Source organism: Delphinapterus leucas, chromosome 5, assembly GCF_059928025.1.
Source record: "Delphinapterus leucas isolate spDelLeu-1000000601 "Yukka" chromosome 5, BTC_Dleu_Yukka2, whole genome shotgun sequence".
In the NCBI taxonomy this organism is placed as follows: domain Eukaryota; kingdom Metazoa; phylum Chordata; class Mammalia; order Artiodactyla; family Monodontidae; genus Delphinapterus; species Delphinapterus leucas.
In genome coordinates, this window is record NC_143133.1 from 70,341,101 (window position 1) to 70,362,549 (window position 21,449).

Sequence of the window (21,449 nt, forward strand, 5' to 3'; positions counted from 1 at the left end):
CTCAGCCACTAAACTTGAATGTATACTTTAGGAGTAGTTTGCACTCAATTTTCTTTTTAAGTGTAAACATCCATAGGTAGTTTGTATTAGGGTTTTCCAGAGAAACAAAATGAATTGGGTGTGTGTACGTATATAGAAAGAGAGAGGAATTGGCTTATGAAATTATGAGGGCTAGCAAATTTGAAATCTGCAGAACAGGCCAGCAGGCCAGAGACCTAGGGGAGGATTAATGTTGCAGCTCAAGTCCAGAGGTGGTCTGGAGCAGAAATCCCTCTGCAGGTGTCGACATCCAAATCCCCTCTGCTTACGAGGAGGTCAGTCATATTGGATTAGGATCCGCACTGATGACTTCATTTTAACTTAGCTATCTATCTCTATAAAGACCCTATCTCCAAATACAGTCACATTCTGAGATACTCAGGGTTAGGGCTGCAGCATATGAATGTTGGAAGGGACATAATTTAGCCCATAAGAGTAGTAGTATAATTTCAACACAACATTTTGGAAAGTGTTCTAAATGTACATGTAGTCTCAGGGATTTTCTGAGTTTGGGTTATATATATATATATATAGTGCATCTGGGGGCTCTGTCACTTTTTAAAAGACCAGTCCTGCCCATAGCCACCATCAAAATTGTAACCATAATATAATATTTTCGGTAACCAGAGTCTCCTATGTCTTAATTAAATAGCTTAGAAATGATGATAGCTAGCTACAAGGAAATTTTAGGTTGTGCTTCCCACCGGAGGTACAAGAGCTGGTTGCCCTACAGTTTCCCAGTACTTAAACCCATCAGGAGAATCAAATGAAGTCAACCGCACTATGGCACAGTGAAGCAGCTACGGAAAATATTCTTTTCCTTCAAGTACTGATGAATTTTGGCTATAATCTCACAGCTCTTGCAAAGGTTTCAAACCTCGAGGGAGCCAGACAGCATTGTGAGGTCTGAAGTACACCTCTTAGCAGTGAACATCGTGGTGGGAACATTTGTCATTTTTTTCAGCTGGAGATTTGTTATTCAGTGGTTGCAAGTGAAGGTCAGTGTTTGGAAAAGCCACCGTAACTCTTCCATCAGTCATTTAATAGCAGCCAAACCATCTTGCATTTGTAGGACTCTTTGTACTTTCTAAAGTACGTGTACACTCATTAGTTCATTTCATCTAAATGGTCCTTGATTGGCCTAAAAGTTAAATCAGCTTCCCAGTGTCCCTAGTGATCTTAGAGAGCACTATACGAGCTGAAAAAACATGACCCAAAGTGAAGAAATTGCTCTGAAATCATTCTGTAAAATCAAGGAACCATTATTAAATACAGTCATAAATAGTGAAGCTAACTGAGTTAAATCCTTAAGGGAATTGTGGGGATTACCCAAAGATTTTCAATCCCTTACTGTTTACTTTGTTTTTAACACCATTTTCTGTAGGCCTAAGCTTTTAAGTCCAATGTTACCTTATTTAAAATTTCAGACAAAAACATGCTTCCATTCCCATTCTGCTTTTCTCTTAATAGCCAAATCTATATATTCCTTTTAAAGAAAAACTGAAGGTAATTTGTTGTCAGAAGATCCTAAACTAAAAATACTTGTCACAATTAGATGGGGCCCGAATATTTCTCCCTACACAAAGCAGATGGTGATCTCTTTTTTAAATAAAATAGTGATCTGTGTCTCTGCCTGTGTACCTTCTGCATCAGACATGAAGTGAAAATGAATTTCTATTTTGTTTCACTCTGGGAGCCTGTTACATTGACCGACATGGGTGGTGGGGTGGGAGGGAATCACCTAATTTGTTCAAATCTAGTCACACAATGTACAACAGAGGCATTGGCTGTTCCGACTCTCTGCAGGACAGCTTTAAAAAAAAATGAACAGACGCAAAATGATCTTGAAAATCCTCTTGTTATTCTGCTGGTGGAGTCTGTAGCTAAGGAGACATCTGTGATGGGAGATAAGGAAGATCATTTTTTTCTGAATACAAAGAGTGAAGTAAAAAGATCCTCTTGGGGGGACTTAAAACCTAAGAGATAACCTGATTCTTTGCCCATGTGTTTTTCAAATGATTGATTGCAGGAGTACTGCAATTCAGAGTTGATTTTTTTTTCCTATTTATTTGGTGTTAGAAAATAACAATGAAACTCAATCTCCTAAAATAAGTAAGGAAAGAAAGAGCTAATTTCATATAAGAAGTGTGAAGGCACTGCCTGTACAATGTAATACAATGTGTCTCTAATCCTGGTTCTAATTACGGTGTGCAGCCATGTTTCTGTTGAGGTGGGAGTGCAGATAAAACCTTACTTCAAAGATACTTTCTGCTATTGATTTGATTATACAGTTCTATGGAGCAAATCATAATGCCTTTACAGTTGGTCCTACAAATAGCATCTCTCCTATTTTAATATAAAATATCCATCATTACAATGGGGAGTCTAATATATTTCCTTAGAACCTGAATTTGAATAATCAAAACTATTTATCAAATACTATATGTGTTATTACATGCAAAGTAAAATGGAGCTTTGGGTCAAGAATCCATACAATTAAGACCCAAAAGTCACCTTCCCATGAAGCACCCTGGCAATTCAAGCTGTGCTGAGATAGGAAATAATAAAACCACCAATTTTTACTAAGTGCTTATTATGCACCAGACACTATTTTAAATACTTTGTGCCTGTTAATTCATTTACTTCTCACAACAACCCTTTGAGAATAAGTATTATTATTTCTATTTTATAAATGAGAAAATAAAATCATAGAAATGTTAAGTACCTTGACAAAAATCAAACAGCTAGTGACTACAGGAGCCAGAATTCAAACCTAGTTAATTTGGTTCCAGAACCCAGGCCAGTAACCACAATACAGGGCAGACATTCAAGAAACTAGTGGCAAGAAGTAAACATGGTACATTATATGGTTCATTGTGTCTATAAGATTAAAATAAAACAAAGAGGTTAAGAGAATGCCAATGATTTGGGGGGGAGGAGGCCTTAATAGAGAAAGAAATTTCTTCTGGGGACTTAATGAAAACATGCCTATGAAAATATCTCATGGATCCATAGTAACCTAGGCAAAGGGACAGGCATAAAAAATTTTGCAGATTCTAGCCTAAACAACAGCACATGCAAAGGACCTGTGGCAAGAAGAAACTTGGGTGTTTGAGGAGCTGAAGTGGAAGCCAGAGTGACCAGAGGCAGAGTGAGGGCAGCCTGAAGGTGAAGAGGTTGGAGAAGCAGGGAAGCATTCTACTCAGGGCTTTGGGGGCTATGCTGTCCTGAGAGAAATGGGCAACCGCTGAGAGAATTTAGGCAGAGGGGTGATGTGAACAGATGTGCACTTTGAAATCAGTCGTCTGGCTGTCACCCTGGAAAACAGTTTGGAGAGGTCTAGAGTAGAAGCAACTAGACCAGTTTAAAAAATATTGCAGTAGCATCAGCGAAAAATGATAAAAGCAGAGGTATCAGTAAAGATGGACAAAATTGAACTGGTTCAAGAGATTTCCTGTGTTAAAATTTTTTTGAATGATGGCAAATTAGATATTGGAGATAAGGAAGAAAATGTTGAAGAGGACGCTCAAATTTCTGACTAGTGCAACCCTGTGTATGACAGGTTTAGATGAGGAGATCAAGGGATCATGTTGAAAATATTGAATTTGAGGTGGCTTTAGTTATCCACTGAAGTTGTCAAGTTCACAGTGAGACTATGGGTCTGAAGCGTAGAGGAGAGGTCTAGTCTGTATGTATACATTTGGAGGTTATCAAGGCAAAGATAATTGTAAGACACCGCTGGCCTGGATACTTCATCCAGGGACAAAATATAAAATAAGTGAGAAGAGAGGAAAGCCCAGGACCCAGCCTTCAGAGAAGATAAGTTGACAAAGAATTATAAGACAGAGGTTCCAAATAAGTAGGAACATGACCAACAGAAATGGTGTCAGGGGAGCTAAGGGAGTAGAACTGAAGAAGGAAAGCAAAGACAACAGGGTCAAATGCTGCTGAGAAGTCAAGTAAAATGAGGACTGAAAAATTGATTATAGCAAAATGAGAGTAAGAGCCACGGCTGTATTAACATAGACTGTTTGGGGGTGATGGGACCAGAGGTCAGACCAGAGGAGGGTGAGTGGAAAGTAAAGCAATGCAGGAACTGTAGACAACTCTAGAAATTATGCTGTGAAGCAGAGAGAGGGATTAGAGTGGCAGCAAGCGAGAGATAATGGAATAAAGGGAATGACCTCAGACATCAAAGTCAAATCTCTAGTGACAGTATCTCAAAATCTGCCCACATTTCTAAACTACTGATCAAGCACAGATTTGTAATATTTGAACATTTTCAAAGAAAGGAGTAGTTTAAATGATCATAAATTTGTATAGGGTCCTTGGAGATTCTTTTTCTTTCATATAGAGATCCATTAACATGGCCTTGATTTTGACTACAGAGAAGCCTTATCCTGTTCTCAGAAGACAGAACAGGGTTCATATAAAAGTTTAGGTTTTGTCCATCTGTTGCTTAGGAAGTAAAAAGAAGAAACATTCCCTTAAGGCACCTAAGACATGGTTATTTAAAAGTTCTCAGGCATCAACCATTCATCATCAATTGTTATTAAATATTTATTAAACACACACTGTGTACCAGCTCTTGTGTTCAATGTTGAGAATATAAATGTAAAAAAGACACAATTCCTGACCTCAAGATGTTTATCTAATAACAGAAAAAGAATACACGTAAAAAGGAATACATGTAAACATGTCACAAGTACCTTGTAAAATGCTATATAGAGAGATGCACAAAGTGCTATGTAGAAGGGGTATATGAAGCATCAGATTGAAAGAAAAGCATATGTGTGTAAGCCTTGGGGTGTGTGTGTGTGTGTGTGCGTGTGTGTGTGTTTGTCCATGGGGGTCACTCATGGAATATTTCATGGAAATGGAGACTCCTGAACTGAGTCATAAATAATATTAAGAGTTTGTATTTATTGAAAAATTATAATGTGCCAGGTAAAGTGGTAAGCACTTTACATCTTAACTTATTCCTATTTTAGAGATAAAGAAATGGAGGCAGAAAGAGTTAAAGTAACTTGTTCATAGTAGCACAATCTAATGAGTGTGAGAATTGGGATTCAAACCCGACCTTCCTCCAGAACCTATATTCTGTACCACCATGTCATATACCACACACCATGTCATATATCACACACCATGGACCACCATATACCATGGCATATAATTAGAGATTAGCTGAGCTTTGTGTGTGTTGCTAATGCGGGCAGGAAGGACAGATTCCAGGCCTAAAAATCAGTTCATCTTACTCTTCCCTGTTTTCTAATTTCACTCGGATCACAGGATGCTGAAACAGCTATCCCAGAGTTAAAAAGGAGATATGACCACTTTCCCAGGTCATTTTTAGGATATCAGTAAGCAGAAAGGGGCTTATTATAGTATAATCTGTGATTCTGGTACCCAAATTACCAGTATAGAATAGAAATAGAATGAACAACAGGTTCTCTACATTTCAAAGTAAAGTTTGGTAAGGATGAACTAGAGGATAATTTTCTATTTAGGTTAATAAGCCCATCTTGAGAAAAACAGCTCACAGAGAAGTAATGCTGCTTCTTTCCTAATGATTCCAAGTTAGGCTCCATCAGACCACCTGGCAGTCATGGCACTTAGGGCACCATAGGTGATTAATACCACTGTAGGCTGTAAAGAATAAACAGAAGACTGTAAAAGAGAGACAGTGTTCAGCTTGACCGGTAGATATTGGGATCAATCATGCCCAACTTCCGAAACACTAAATCAAGACAGAAGAAAATTCTGTCTTATGAGCTGAGGACCTTAGTAACAGTTCTGAGATCAAGGGAGGAAAGAGACTAATCTTATCGCCAATGATACTCTTATCTAATCACTGGAGATAAAAATAGTCTAGGGCTTCCCTGGTGGCGCAGTGGTTGAGAGTCCACCTGCCGATGCAGGGGACACGAGTTCGTGCCCTGGTCCGGCAAGATCCCACATGCTGCGGAGCAGCTGGGCCCGTGAGCCACGGCCGCTGAGCCTGCACATCCGGAGCCTGTGCTCAGCAACGGGAGAGGCCACAGCAGTGAGAGGCCCGTGTACCGCAAAAAAAAGTCTAAAATCACACAGTCCAAATTGCATGTGGGAAGAAAGGAACATAACAAAAGCTTTACCCTTGTCATCTGCAATGGACTGGATATTTGTGTCCCCAAAATTCTTATATTTAAGCCCAATCCCCAGTGTGATGGTATTTGGAGGTGGGGCCTTTGAGAGATGATTAGATCATGAGGACCAATCCTTAATGAATGAGATCCATGTCCTTATAAAAGAGACCCCAGCGTGCTCCCCTGCCCCTTCCACCATGTGAAGACACAGCAAGAAGATGGCCATGTATGAACCAGGAAGCAGGCCTTCACCAGACAGCAATTCTGCTAACACCGCCAGAAATGTGGGAAATAGATTTCTGTTGTTTATAAAATACCCAGTCTGTGGTGTTCTGTGGTAGCAGGCCAAAATGACTGACAGGACCATAACCACCAGAGAAGGGACCAGAAGAGGCTGTATTGCTGTGGATTTTTTTCTTTTTGAGAATTCTGGAGTGAAGATTTGGTGCAGATTATCGTTAATGAACTGAGAAGTCATTAAGGGAGAGTAGAAAAGTGACTACAGGGCAGGTGGGGGGAAGAAGACGCCCAAACTATTCAATTTATTATATGGGTTTCTTCATGCTGCCAAGCTTCTTGCCTTCTTGTGATGACAAAAGCAAATTACAAAATAAGGTATGAAGAAGAAGATGTGCAGGAGGTGGAGGAGGAGAAGGACTAAGGACATTATAGTAAAATGATGAAGGCATAGAAGAAACTTTTTATTTATTTACTTATTTATTTTTGGCTGCGTTGGGCCTTCGTTGCTGCGCACATGCTTTCTCTAGTTGCGGTGAGCGGGGGCTACTCTTCGTTGCGGTGCACGGGCTTCTCATTGCAGTGGCTTCTCTTGTTGCGGAGCACGAGCTCTAGGCGCCTAGGATTCAGTAGTTGGTGGCTTGCGGGCTCAGTAGCTGTGGCTCGCGGGCTCTAGAGCGCAGGCTCAGTAGTTGTGGTGCACAGGCTTAGTTGCTCCGCGGCATGTGGGATATTCCCAGACCAGGACTCAAACCTGTGTGCCCTGCATTGGCAGGCGGATTCTTAACCACTGTGTCACCAGGGAAGTCCCGGCAGAGAAGAAATTTAAGGGACAAATCAAAGCATGAAATTAAGTCTAAGAATAAAATTAAAAGACAATATACTAAAGAAAAAATTAGCCTAAACTATATAGAGTTCAATGAAGACTAGAAGAAAAGAAAAACTAAAACCAGTGAGATTAAAAAAATAAATCAAAATGTGAAATTAAGAAGGATAAAAGATTAAAAATAAAACCGGCAAAAATAAAAAACACAAAAGGGCTAGAACCAATGAAATAACAAGCTAGAAACATGAAAGTCAGAGGGTTGAAAAATCAAAGCTAAGACAAGCAAATCCAAGTTAAAAGGAATACTTAGAAGTTGAGCATAAAACAGTCTTTTAAAGACTGTTTAAAAGTTTTCTTCTTAAAATAGAATAGAAAAAAAAATTGAGATAGAAAGTGAAGACAAGGGAAAAACAAGAGTCATAAAGAATTAAGCAGAACAAACTAAAATAGAAATGGGGGAAATTAAGTAATCAACATACACCATGGCAACAAGAAATTCTAAAATAATATTGAGATGCTGATTTATACCTGAGCCTGTGTTCTTGATGTGATAAGGAAACAAAAGCCATGGGCCAAAGAAGGGAAAGAGGTAAACTCCTATAAACCACACGCTGAAAATCTATCCTTGGTTCCTGTCCCTCCTTCCACCTCTCCAGTCCTCATCTGAAAACAAATTATTATTTTTCTTTAATCCTCAGCTCAGCCTTCCCATCTGCACAGACAGCTGAAGTATGTTGAGCCCTGTGTAAAATTGCAGAAGATAGAGTCTACTTTGGTTTTTTCACCTGTTTGTTTATCCTTTCAATATCCTCCAGCCCTTTAATCTATCATTCATTCATTAGATAATTACCACTTAGTTTAAGTTACTTTAATTCTACCTTTTCGGGGATAACTTTCATTTTCAAAGAAGGCCCATTGGAGAGGTATTTTGCACAAGGATCCTTCCTTCTCATCCTGGTTTTTGGCAATTAGCAGCACCACAAAGATTTATGTTAGGTGTCTTCCCTTTTGCTTTACCCCCAACACCTCCCTCCCATCGCACTATCTCTCTCTACCCTTCTCCACTCTGCTCTGTGCTCTTGGGAGGTTGACTTTATGGGCTGTGTCCATGGGTTTGCTTACCCGCAGCCTTCTGGTTGATTTTACCAATGGGAGGCATGGGCAAGATACTGGAGAATGAGAGGAGACTGAGCTTGAGGTGTTTACTCCTGTGGTGCCCTCACGCCCATGGATTGACTCCATCCCCCTAGCAAGCCCACTCCTCCTGCCTTATGGCCTTCCCCTGCAGCTACTCCCTCTGGATTCTGGGCACAGACAATCTGCTCCCTCCTCTTTTTTTTTTTTTTTTTTGTGGTACACGGCATGTGGGACCTTCCCGGACTGGGGCACGAACCCGTGTCCCCTGCATCAGCAGGAGGACTCTCCACCACTGCGCCACCAGGGAAGCCTTGCTCTCTCCTCTTGACCCTTCCGTTTTAGGAGTGGTTGGTAACTGGCTCCCTGCCAGTTGCTAGCCCTGGGAAGCGTAATCGTCCCTGGTTGGTTTCTCCTAGCCTTGTCCTCAAGGTTGTAAATAGCCCTTTTATTAACTCCCCAACACTGAGTGTGCCATCTGTTTCCTGCTGTGACACAGATTGACATAGTAGGTAAAAGTATGGCATAGGCAAATTTAACTTTGGCATTTGCTGCCCTAACTTCAGTGCTCTCTTGCTACCCGTAGGCTGCCCATAGTTCTCCCCATTTTGACATACCTCCAGGGCTCATCAAAGCCATTGCATCATCTAGAATGTGTCTGACTTCCTCCTCCATCCGAACACATCTGTACATTGAGCCGTTTTCCCAGGACCCAGATCTCTTCAGTGTGCATGCAGATGAATCTGTAGAACTGATCTCTGCCAGAAGCTGAATTATCTCTCACCCAGGTAAGCAGAATGTTCCCTAATGGCCCTCAAATTACATCAGAATGAATTATTACCAAAAAAAAAAATTGAACTAGCATTCCTTCCCCCAGTTTTGTCCTCCACCCGTTTATTCTAAGCACTGCAACCAGATTAATTTCTCTATAAAGACATTCTCATTATGCTACCCACTGATTTTAAAAGCCTCAGTTGTCTCTCATTGTCCATGGGATAAATTTAAGCATTTAAGATCCACATTCTGGCTCCAAACAAATCTTCAGCTTCATCCATCACTACTGAGTGTCCTAGCATTAAGAAAATACAATAAGGTGGGGACAGGAAATATCCTGAACATCACCCCTACTTCCCCAAAACATTTTCTCCTTGTTTTCTTCAATAACAGAAGAATGATATTACTTAGCAGGGGTGGACTCCTCCATGAGATAGTATTCATAATTTTTCTTTGCCTTTAGTTTCTATCATGATGAAAAGTGGGAAGGTTTATACTGCCATGGAGAAATAGTACTGTGTCTTAGGCTTCACAGTTTACCTAGCTGATTTCATGTGCTATCAAGTTTCAAATTCTATTGCTTTTTAAACTAATGTTCTCTGAGATTTTGTGACATTAGGTTGTGGCATTGTAAGGGAATTATAATCCGTGGTACCAAGGTTGTTTAATGTTTCCCAAACCCACTACTGCATAAAGTCTTCTTTCAGCAAAACCTGGATATACCCACCGTGTACATTCTGACTTCCTTCCAAGCCTCTTTATTCCCTCACCTAAAATGTCTCTTATCCTCCTCTCTGCTTCTCCAAGAACTACTGGCACATGTCACGCGCTCAATAATTAGTAGGCATTACCATTATTATTACCTGCCACTCAAAACTCATGTCAAGCACTATTCTCTAGAAACGGTACTGTTGACCAGTCAGTTTGTCATATACCACGTTATAGCATGTGTCTCTCAATACAGGTCAGGCTTCCCTGATTAGATTCTAAGTACCTTTCGGGAGCTACCACATCTGATCCCTCTTTGCAGCCCACATCTGCACACCACCCCACATTGCACACCACCCCAGGAACTGACAGAAAATGGAAGCTCAATAAATAACTTATAGCTAAAGGCAAAGCTTCCCTCTATCTACAAAAAGCAGCTCTAAGGAGGCAGACCTCTCAACCTGACAGAAGAGGGGTAACTTCACTATACTTCTCTTATCTGCTCATAGAGACCCTAAACTATTACAAAAAGGAAAGTGTGAATAATTGACCTTCTACCTGAAGAGAGTCGACGAATGCAGCAAAAGTCTAATCAAGTCAATCTTACCCTTTCCTTTTCATGGGCTCTTCTTTCCAAAGAATCCCTTTGCTGTGCCATTGGGCAGTTCTCTGTAGTTCCCATGCAGATTCAACCTTAATTTCCTTGGTGTTCATCTTGTCATGTTGCCGTATATTAGGTAGGACACGGAATAAGTTGCCGGCACAAATAAACCCCACAATTTACCGGCTCAAACAAGACACTTGTTTCTCACGTGCATAACAGTCCAGAGGTAGGTGGGTGATCCAGGGCAAGTAAGTGACTCTGCTCCAGAAGGATTCCAGAGACCCAGAGTCCTTTCTTTTTTTTATTTATTTATTTTTGTCTGTGCCATCCCATAAGCAATTGCCCTTATCCACGTGGTCAAGGCTGGCTGATCACACCCCCATTCTAGGTCACAGGAAGTAGGAGAAAAGGACGTGGAGGATGACCAATTTCCTTTGCACCATCTCTGCTACCCCAGGTAAAGTTGTCTTCTTAACTAGGACCTTAGCACCCCAGGCTGTCAGCCATGGTTAGGTATGGGCATCAGGAAAGTAGCCTGTGCTCTTGGAGTAGGGGCTCCAAGCCCAGTATAAATACAACTACTACCACCCAAAAACCTGAGGCCCTTGTTTGTCAACACCTACAAATGTATCCCATGATTAGCATCACGTTTGCAGCTTGTGGGGTATATGCTGCCTAAAAATGAGTTAATATGTAAATATCCTGTAATGGAAGGTGTCACGGGCTGCCACGCTCCCTTTCTCCAGTCTCCTGGCCCTGACCTAATTGGTATTATCTACTCCCCAGCACCCATGGGCTCAGGCCTAATACTCCAAGCCTGTTGTTCTTCAACCAGAGCATTTTTGCCTCCCCCTACAGGGACATGTGACAATGTCTGGAGACATTTGTGGCTGTCATAACAGGAGAGGGGAGGTACTACTGGCAGGGGTTGCTACTACACATCCTACCATATACAGGAGAGACCCCTATGACAGAGACGTATCAAACACAAAATGTAATGGCATCAATACTAAGAAACCTTGCTCTAGGACAATTCTGATTCTTCCCTCAAATCTTACAGGGACGCAGGCCCATCCTCCCAGCACCGTAAATTCTTGTAGTCAGCAATGTGCTTTTTATCCACACTACGGCCTGCTTTTCTCACCATACACTTCAGACCTTTAGTCTAGGTTCTTATAAAAGCTAATAATCTCAGTAGTCTATAACAACTAACATTGTTTAAGTTTGTCTTTTTTAGTGAAATAAAATTTTCATTAAAATCTTTTAAGGACTGTTAAAATTTGTTCTCAATGCTAACAAAGAAGGAATAATAGACAGTTAGGTTGAGGAGTAGAGCACAGGTCTGGGGACCAGGTTCTTGATCTTGTTCTGCTGCTAACCAGCTATGTGGTCATGAGCAAATCACAGTCCTTCTGAGTTTCAGTTTTCCCTTTTGGTAAGATGAAGAGTTAGACTCATTTAAGACATCAAATTATTCTTGCAGTGTCAAGTCCCCAGTTGCAATAATTACCTCTTCACTTCTCTTTCTTTTCTATTTACACACACACATCCTCTTTTCTACAAAAGAGGTTAATTTCCTCAGCTAAGTTTACATTCCCTGGAATTAAACCAGCAGCAGCTTGGCCAAGCTAACAGGCAAATCTATCCATATCCTCATCTAATTCTTTTTTCTAATTTCAAATTTTCTAATTTCAAATCTAATTTCATTCCTCAACTTAATCGTGTGAGCTTGGCCAAGTCTTAATTTCTCTGGGCTTTAGCTTCTACTTGGCAAAGTGAGAGAGTTAATTTCCAAACCCCCTTCTAGTTCTAATATACTTTCCCCACCCAGAACTTCTTGTGGCTTAACCTTGCACCCTCTTAAGCATGTGTGATGATTAGCCTCACGAAAATATAGTAACACTCACAAGTGAAGATATCAGCATTCTATAAAATGGTAATAGGAAAAAAATGCTTACTTTTCATAACTTTAAGAATAATGACTGACCATGAAACAGGCAAAAGAGGTGGTTATTTTGTGACTTTATCTTTGCAGTCTTTGTTTTCCTTTTTTACTGTATTTTACAGCCCACAGTAAAGAAACAGCAAAAAATCAAATTTAAATAGAGACATATCATAGCGATGCTTCTCTTCAGTTTCCTAAGTAACTGACCCAAACCTGATTTCCTGTATCATAAAAAAGACACACATATAATTTTATGTTTGTCCTCAAGCTACACAACAACAGTTGTTTCAAATCTGGTAAGCAAATCTTTTGGCATGCCAGTAATTCACCTTTAATTAAGGATACATCACCAGGGGCTTCAGGTGATGCTCGGAATAATGATAAAGTAAAGGTTAAATTGGCTAAAATTAAGGCTAATGATGAAAGAAACTTCACAATATTTGTGACTTCTGGGAGGTTTCTGGGCACAGCTGGTGATGGGCAGGTGTGTTCTGTGCTCCAAGGTGGGTAAACATCTAGGATATCAGAAACAGACAGCGGTGCTCAGCGGCTTGTCTTCCGGCTTGTCTTGGTCCCACTTACAGTAGAAGCAAGTAGTTACCACTAAATTTTGGGCCTTGACTTCCCAAGGACACTGTCAAGCTGCTTATAAGTGGGTCCTAATCAGTGGACGGGAACGAGTTCTGAGACATTCCCCTAAGGAACAGACAAAACTTTCTTCCACATTCCACCGATTCCATTAAATTCACCTTGTAAAGCAATCCAGGGTATCACTTTAACAGTCTGCTTAGGTGACTGGTTAGTTGAACAGTCAGAACTTGTTGGATACAACAGAGAAGTTCTATTTTTTCCCCCAGTCCTGGCCCCCTATGTGCTGATGAAGCTCTCTTTCGTAGCATCTCAAGCCAGATTCATAACTTTCTGACCACTTTCATTTATTTACCAAAAAACTCAGTCCTGTTTAAAATTCCAGTCTCTTCCCACCCATCCCCCTTTTGCCCCCTGTAGCTCAGGGAATTGCAGGAAGGAAAGGGATGAGGTCTGCACTGTGACCCTGCCTTCCTCTCTGGGACTAGATACCGGGGGGCGGGGGGGGGGAGGAAGGTACATAAAGGAAGAAAATAATTGTTGCTTAATGGCTGAGTGATTGTAGTCCTGTGCCAGACATCAGTGCTTCTCCAGCTAACCCCATCTGACCAAACATGCCCTCTGTACGGCAGGCGTCCAAGGACTGCCTCTCTCTTTGGGTACATGAGTGAGCTCTGGGGAGGTGTAGGGGTTCTGCATTACACAGTTCCCTGATACACAGATAAACAGTTATCACCACCAACTACCACCTTCCCCAACCTTCCCCCCATACACACATACATGCAAACACACACACATACACGCAAACACACACACACACACACACACACACACACACACCCTGACCCTGGGAATCACCAAACTTCTCTCTGCTGGCTCTGCTGGGTCCACTTGCCCTGCAGGCAGCCCTCATAGATGGACCACTTGAGCCACTGGAAACCTAACATTGCCAAATAGTGGAAGGCAGGCTCCTCCTCTGCTGACCCTCTTTCTTTCTACCAAGGTAGCAATCTCATAGCGTTTTCCCTGCAGGCACAGGGGCATATTAGGGAGTCTGCACCTAAGGAAAAAAAATCACTACAGGGAAATGAAGTGCAGGGTGTCCCTGTCTTGCAGGTATTCCCAATCTTTGTTTTTCCCTTTTCTCCCCGTAAAGAAGTGAAGAGAAAGCCTTAACGTTCTCTACTAGCTGACGACTCACACTCTGACAATGTTCTCAATCTTTCCTTTCCTCCTTTACTTCCTTTCTCTTTATGCTCTCTTTTCTCTGTCCTTCCTTCTCTCCTTTTTATTTGGCTGGTGTGGGAATGGTGATTAAAATTACAATGTCTGCTGCCTCCCAGGATACCCAAGAAGGGACATGTAGTTCCACCTGTTTGTGATTATCTTCAGAATGTAAGGTACTTTGTGCCTCGTTTGCTGCAGTTTCAGAATCTGTTCACCAACTTGGGGACAAAGGGAAAGTCTCACTTGCATGAGTTTCATTCTCACATCACCAAGCCATTTGGCACATCACAGACTCCATGACTGAGTATTACATCTGTCTACATATAAAGATGACAGTCTTAAGGGCTATACCTGGGTCAAGATCCAGCTCTGCCTCTTAACATGTCGTGTGGTCTTAAGGCAGATTGCTCAATTAAGGTTCAAGTTCCTCATCTCTTGAATTAAGGACAATACGAACCTTGTGGCACCTTGAGCTGTGACTTGTAAAAGTGCTCAAAAGATGCACTACTTACTGTTTTCACCAGATTCACTGGGTAAGTAAGGTTTGGTGTCTGACATCAAGGAGTTCACAATCTAATATAGAGTCCAACACATAAAGACATAATTACAGTGAAATGTGGCAAGTGTAAAGAAAGATACATTCAAAGTGCTTATGGGGACAGACTGAACTAGGGTAGCTGTGAAACAAGATGTATAGGAATATCTCTCTTTTAATTGCCTCCTATTCTTTCTGTTGGCGAGAGAGGGATTCCTGCCCTACGGTATTGGGGGTAGCTGAACATGTGACACCTGACAGTGGACAGAAGACATCAACAGCAGTTTATCAGTCACATAGGGGAGGACACCATATACCATGCAAGACCACATGAGGGCTGTACTCAGGACAGAGGGAAGCATCAGGGGCTGTGGGAGACAGGCTTTGTAGTATTAAGAGGGAGAGATGGGTTTCCGCAGAGTGGGGTGGATATGACTGGAGTGTTTGAACAACTCCACAGGCGGGCAGGGAACCAAAACCCATTACTCAGGGAAATGCAGGGCCTGTGCCCGGTACCCATGATGAAGAGGGTTATTTGTCTAGGGGATCTTATCCACAGGAGCAGGTCAAAGCCCCCCCTGATTTCATGAGATGTCAAGGCAGCACATAATACTGAGCCTTAATTTTAGGTTTTACATGACAGCCTCCTGCAGCAAACATCCTCTGAACTCAGTCTGAGAGACTAACCATAAGGTATATGACTGACTGGCATGGGGCCATAACATTCCAGTTGAAGTAAATAGCACTACCAAATGCAAATTTCTTCCATGGACAGTGTTTGCAAGATCTGTACACATTTAATGTTGCTGAAGCATACATGGTGCAGCAGAAGGTGGTAGGAAAAGAAGCTCAAGGGACAGACAGAGGCTGATCATAAAGAGCCTTGGGGCCAGGGGAAGAGCTTAGATAATATTCTGATATTCTGATGCTAGGAGGTATTCTTCTAAAACGACTAGGGGTCCAAAAATTTGGGGAAAGGATTATTTAAAACAAATTATACTGATGTCTTTACCTCACGATATTTTGATATGCTACTGCAGTGCATTTGTAAACCTCTAAGATGATGGGCATTACCACACAATCTTCTTGAACCCAGGGACATTAGTCTTTTAGGAATATTTTTTCCGGGACACCAATTACCTGTTCCAGGGAACAAAGTTTTAAAATTACTGTTATAGGTAATGAGGGATCATTAAAAGACTCAAGCTCGGAGTGACATTGTCATATTTGTATTTTAAATTAAACATGCTGGTAGACATGCAGAAGATGAATCTGAAAAGATTAAAATGTGACTATTTAGTGAACCCAGCTAGAAGACTGTGGAAGCAATCCAAGAAAGCAACCATGAAGAGAAGTAAGATAATAGAGACAGGAAAAGGGCAAATTTGAAAGAAGTTTTCATGTATCAGATGAGGTAAATGTATCAATGGGAAAGCTAGGTCATGCTGCAGTCAGAAACACACACCAAAATCTCAATGACTTAATACAGCAAAGGTTTCTACCCTGTTTACATTAAGTGTCTACCATAAATTGATGTGGAGGAGGGATTCTGCTCCACAGAATTACTCAGGGACCCAATGGATGGAGAGTCTATAATCTTGTAGCAACACCATCTCAGAGAGAGTGTTTCTTGGGTCGTTACAGAAAAGGAAAGAACATTCAGACATTGTCTTTGGCCTGAATCATTCACAGTAAGTGAGGGAAAATAACGAATCAAGGATGGCTCCCACGAGTGACTAGGTGAATGGTAGTGTCATGAACTGGGAGTGTGAGTGTACCAGAAGAGGGGCAAAATGTTTGGGAGATGAGATGATGAACATTTTGAGTTTTATGTGAGGAATTTTCATCTGAGGATGACAGGCAGATTGTTGGAAATTTGAAGTCTAAATCTCAAAGGAGAATTATATCCTGGAAATAAGATTGGAATCATCATCAATAGTTAAAACCAAGAGTGGAAATATTATCCAAGAACTGTAGGATGCTCCCTAAGGAACATCATAGTTTTTGATTTGAGAGAAAACCCCAAGAAGAGGAAGGGAAACTGTGTCAGAGACAGGCGAGAAGAGAACCCAGAAATGTCATTTCAAAAAAGTGACAGAAGGTGAGGTTCTGAGAGAAAGTAATCGGCAACAACAAATACACCTAAGAGATCAGGTAAGATAGAGGGTAAAAAGGGCCTGGTTGGTTTGGAAGTTAAGAAGCCATTGATTCTACATGTAAGTGAGATCAAGTGATACTTGTCTTTCTGTGTCATTTCATTTAACATAATGTCCTCCAGGTTCATCTGTGTGGTCACAAATGGCAGGATTTCCTTCTTTTATAAGGCTGAACAATATTTGTGTCTGTGTATATACATATGTGTGTGTAGGTAGATACATATAGATAGATAGATAGATATGCAATGAACATGGGAGTGCAGAAATCTCTTTGAGATACTGACTTCGTTTGCTTTGGATAATACCTGAAAGTGAAATTGCTGGATCATAAGGTATTTTCCTTTTTTAATTGTTTGAGGAAAACTCCATAATATTTTCCATAAAATCTGTACCAATTTACATTCCCACAAACAGTGCACAAGAGTTCTTTTTTTTTTTTCCACATCCTCACCAAAACTTATCTTTTATCTTTTTGATAACAGCCATTCTAACAGGTATGAGGTGATATGTCCATGTGGTTTTGATTTGCGAATCCCTGATGATTAATGATGTTGAACACCTTTTCATGTACCTATTAGCCATTTCCATGTCTTCTTTGAGAAAATGTATATTTAGGTCTGTTGCCCATTTTTTAATTGGGTTGTTTGGCTTTTTGCTATTGTGAGTTGTTTGAATTCCTTGTATATCTTGGATATTAACCCCTTATCCAGATATATGGTTTGCAAATATTTTCTCCCATCCCGTAGGTTGCCTTTTCATTCTTTTGTTTTCTTTGCTGTGCATTTGAAATATTTCCTAGTCTTGCCAGTTTAAAATCATACCAGGAATATATTTTTCTTCTTTGTTGAATTGCCAAAAGACAAAAAAGAAGCTATTGCAGAAAGAAGTTCATGAAAGGAGGAGGGAGACACCAGCTAGGCTGACATGATTTGAGCAGTGAGAGGGCAGTGAGGAAATGAAAGAGGCAAAGAAAGTGAAATTTTATTTCCAATCTTCTTCCTCAAACCCCATGAATCATTCATTTATTCAACTAATATTTAGTAAAGTCTTATTAGAGTATGAACAAGACACATGAGCTTTCCACACATTTGAGATGCTCAAGTGGACGAGTGTTACACTTCCCTCCTCCCTGTTTCTGTAACATTTTGTACATTCGTTTATTTTAGCGCTTTTAACATCATATCATATTTATTTCTCCTAGCTCTCTTAAAACGATGAACTCCTTTGGGATAAAGGCAGGGTAAAAATTTTATTGATCTGTTTACACCAAAAGCTCATCACAATGCCTGGGTGTAGTAGGCACGCAATAAAAACTTTTCTTTTTAATTAAATTATTCATTCCTCACAGCTCTGTGAGATAGTTATGATTAGCCTCATTTCACAGAGAAAGTAGCTGAGATTCAGCGTGGCTACACCTCAGCAAAGGTCAGAGGCGGTAAGTGGCGGAGCTGAGACCAGAATCCAGGTTTTGGATTCCATGTCTGTTTCTCTCCATCACACCAGAACTGCTTTGACATCTTTTCCTTCTGGGGTGATGGATTCAAAATGACTTATGCATAACTTTTCAAATACTTCATTCTATTCAAGATTACAGATTAGCAGTACAATCTGAGATATGAACAGGGTAATAGGTCAAAACCAGTCCAGAGACTCCCACAATTTTAACTAAGCTGAGCCAGTGCATACTATACTATATTGAGATTAAGCATACGAAATTCCTGTTCTGGGTCCAAATAAGGTCAAATATCATCACTTTCATAAGGTTCAACCTAGCAGGGTATAATTCTTTCTACAGTATGAAACAAAAAGTATGAACAAATCGTATAAATTAGCAAGTATGAAATTAGGCAGTGTGGTGAGGAAGAAAGATTTTAGAAATGCTGCCCTAACAAGGTTTCTGACCGTGTTCCTTAAATCGTCTAAACCTCAGTGTCCTAATGATTATAATGGAGCTCATAATTTCTTCTTAAACGGCTCTTGTAAGGATTGAGTGTAGCAGTCACGTATGTAAAATGTCTAGCTCTAGACCTGACCCATAAAAGGCACTAAATCAATGGCAGCAATAATATGATCACAAGAGGACATGGATTCTTTTGAAATAGGGTGTTTATTTAATCAGTAGTATTTATTTCCAGGTTTTATTCTGAAGAAGAATTTCTAACTTGCCCTACAGATTCTTAATATAATAATGTCTCTGAAATTGCTTGTGATAATGTGTATTGCTTGCCTCAGAATTAAAAGGTCTGCTGCAAGGAACATCTAACCAGGTATCAACAAACAGTTGCCTGCTAATACTTTTTTTAGTAAAAGGTCATCTCCAACAGGGAAGAGATAGCCAAGCAGTGGGGTTTTACGGATTAATATTTATATGGAATTTCTCAAAGAATTCTCAGGAGCCTTGCCTGCTCTAAGCTCTAGAAAAGTAACCTAGCCAAAATCTTCCTTTTGAATGAAAATTAATAACCAGAGTGGCTGCTTCAAAGCAATCTAGATCAGTGGGCACCATGACTTTCAGTTTCATGGTCCTTTGGTCAGCAGCATATGGATTAAACCAAAATACGGCTGAAAAATCTGAAAATGTAGCATAAAAAGACTATGATAAAGGATTCTTCTAGTACAATTTTATTTTAAAGTCCATGTTTTAGTAACATGAACTTCTGGAAATTGAGCACTCATCTAATGGAGATTCTTTGGGGAGAAAATGTAACCCAATCTACTCTTTTTTAAAATTTGTATTGGGATATAGTTGATTCACAATGTTGTGTTAGTTTCAGGTGTACAGCAAAGTGATTCTGTTATACATATACATAAAGCCACTCTTTTTTAGATTCTTTTCCCATATAGGCCATTACAGAGTATGGAGTAGAGTTCCCTGCGCTATACAGTAGGTCCTTATTATATGTCAACCCCAATCTTCTAATTTATCCCTCCCCCCCCTTACCCCCTGGTAACCATAAGTTTATTTTCTACATCTGTCACTCTATTTCTGTTTTGTAGATAAGTTCATTTGTAGCCTTTTTTTAGATTCCACATATAAGCAATATCATATGATATTTGTCTTTCTCTGTCTGACTTACTTCACTCAGTACGACAATTTTTAGGTCCATACATGTTTCTGCAAATGGCATTATTTTGTTCTTTTTATGGCTGAGTAATATTCCATTGTATATATGTACCACATCTTCTTTATCCATTCCTCTGCTGATGGACATTTAGGTTGCTTCCATGTCCTGGCTATTGTAAATATTGCTGCTATAAACATTGGGGTGCATGTATCTTTTTGAATTATGGTTTCCTCAGGGTATATGCCCAGTAGTGGGATTGCTGGGTCGTATGGTAGTTCTATTTGTACTTTTTAAGGAACCTCCATACTGTTCTCCACAGTGGCTGTACCAGTTTAGAAAAGGGAACAGTCCTACCCTGTTGGTGGGAATGTAAACTGGTATAATCCAATCTACTCTTAAAGCCCCAGCTATGTTGTTTTATGAGAATCTAACTGTACATCTTTTTGCTCAAGTTCTAATATGGCCTTTAGATATTGTATGGAGAGTGGGAGCGAGACACTAGACTTTGTAATCTCTGTACTTGTTTTCCTGTAGCTACAGCTAAAATAGGTAAAAATTTCAGTCTACAAACCAAAGTGTGTCCATTTAATTTTAAAGTGTGTGGCTCAATCTAGTAATTTCCACATACTCTCTCAAATTCAGCACTTCCTCAGACACTTCCAGTGTAGCTGCAGTGACACCAGGACTGTTTCTTTCTTCCTGCTCTTCCCCCCAACATTGACGGTGAGGTCAGAGGGCACCAGAGCAAATGCCAGGGGAGCAGAGGGGATGTGCCTTGGTCTATTTGCACTGTCTCCCTTTTGTGCCACTCCTCCCCCTGGGGATGAGTCTAAGCTCTGGAGATGCTTATGGATACATCACCTCAGGGGGTCAGAGAGGGGTTGTTCTACTTTCATGCTCAGTCTCTTGGTTCCTGGGCCAGCCTCTGACTTCAGAGATAACTGGTCCTGTCTGGCTCACAGCACAGGTGAAATCAGGTCTCACTCCAATGGCAACTGGACATTCTGTGGGTGCTGACCCAGGTCCCACGGAGCTCTTATAGCGCTAGCAATGTGCCCAAGACTTAACTGAATCTTAGAGCCCTGGTGGGAACAGTCCATGCTGTATCCTTCCAATGAAGTAACCCTGAGATGTCTTACTGGACCACAGGTTCTCTGCCAGTGCACATCTGCCACCAGCAACCCTCTGAAATCCTCCCTCACTATTAAGAACCCACAAGAAACAACAGATGGAGTTGTCTCTAGCATTCTGCAGCTTTAACAGAGCATACCGTTCTCCTAAATGGTGGAATGAAAAGCCTTCTTCCTACAATGCTTGATTGCCTTCGGCATAAGGTGCAGGCTCCACTCCTATCCAGAACTTTAAAGAGGCTGTCTAGCATCATACCCCAACCCTAGAACCCAGCTTGAAGGGGCAGAGGCAGACAGGGCTTCCCCAATTCACATCTGACTCTCCTTTCCTCTCTTCTTCTCTTTCCCCCTCTTCT

General features: G+C 40.8%; 1 protein-coding gene across 2 annotated transcripts in view; it reads right to left on the reverse strand.

Moving 5' to 3' along the window:
- The window catches only part of COMMD8 (COMM domain containing 8), a 152,276-nt gene that overhangs the window by 65,761 nt on the left and 65,066 nt on the right, over positions 1-21,449 (reverse strand). Inside the window, exon 5 of one of the 2 annotated variants that reach the window (XM_089911884.1) lies at positions 1-21,449. This exon is cut by the window's left edge and continues 19,060 nt beyond it; it is cut by the window's right edge and continues 10,372 nt beyond it. The exons of the other annotated variant lie outside the window; for it this stretch is intronic. The gene's annotated coding sequence lies outside the window, so the exon portion shown is untranslated. 2 annotated transcript variants of the gene reach the window in all.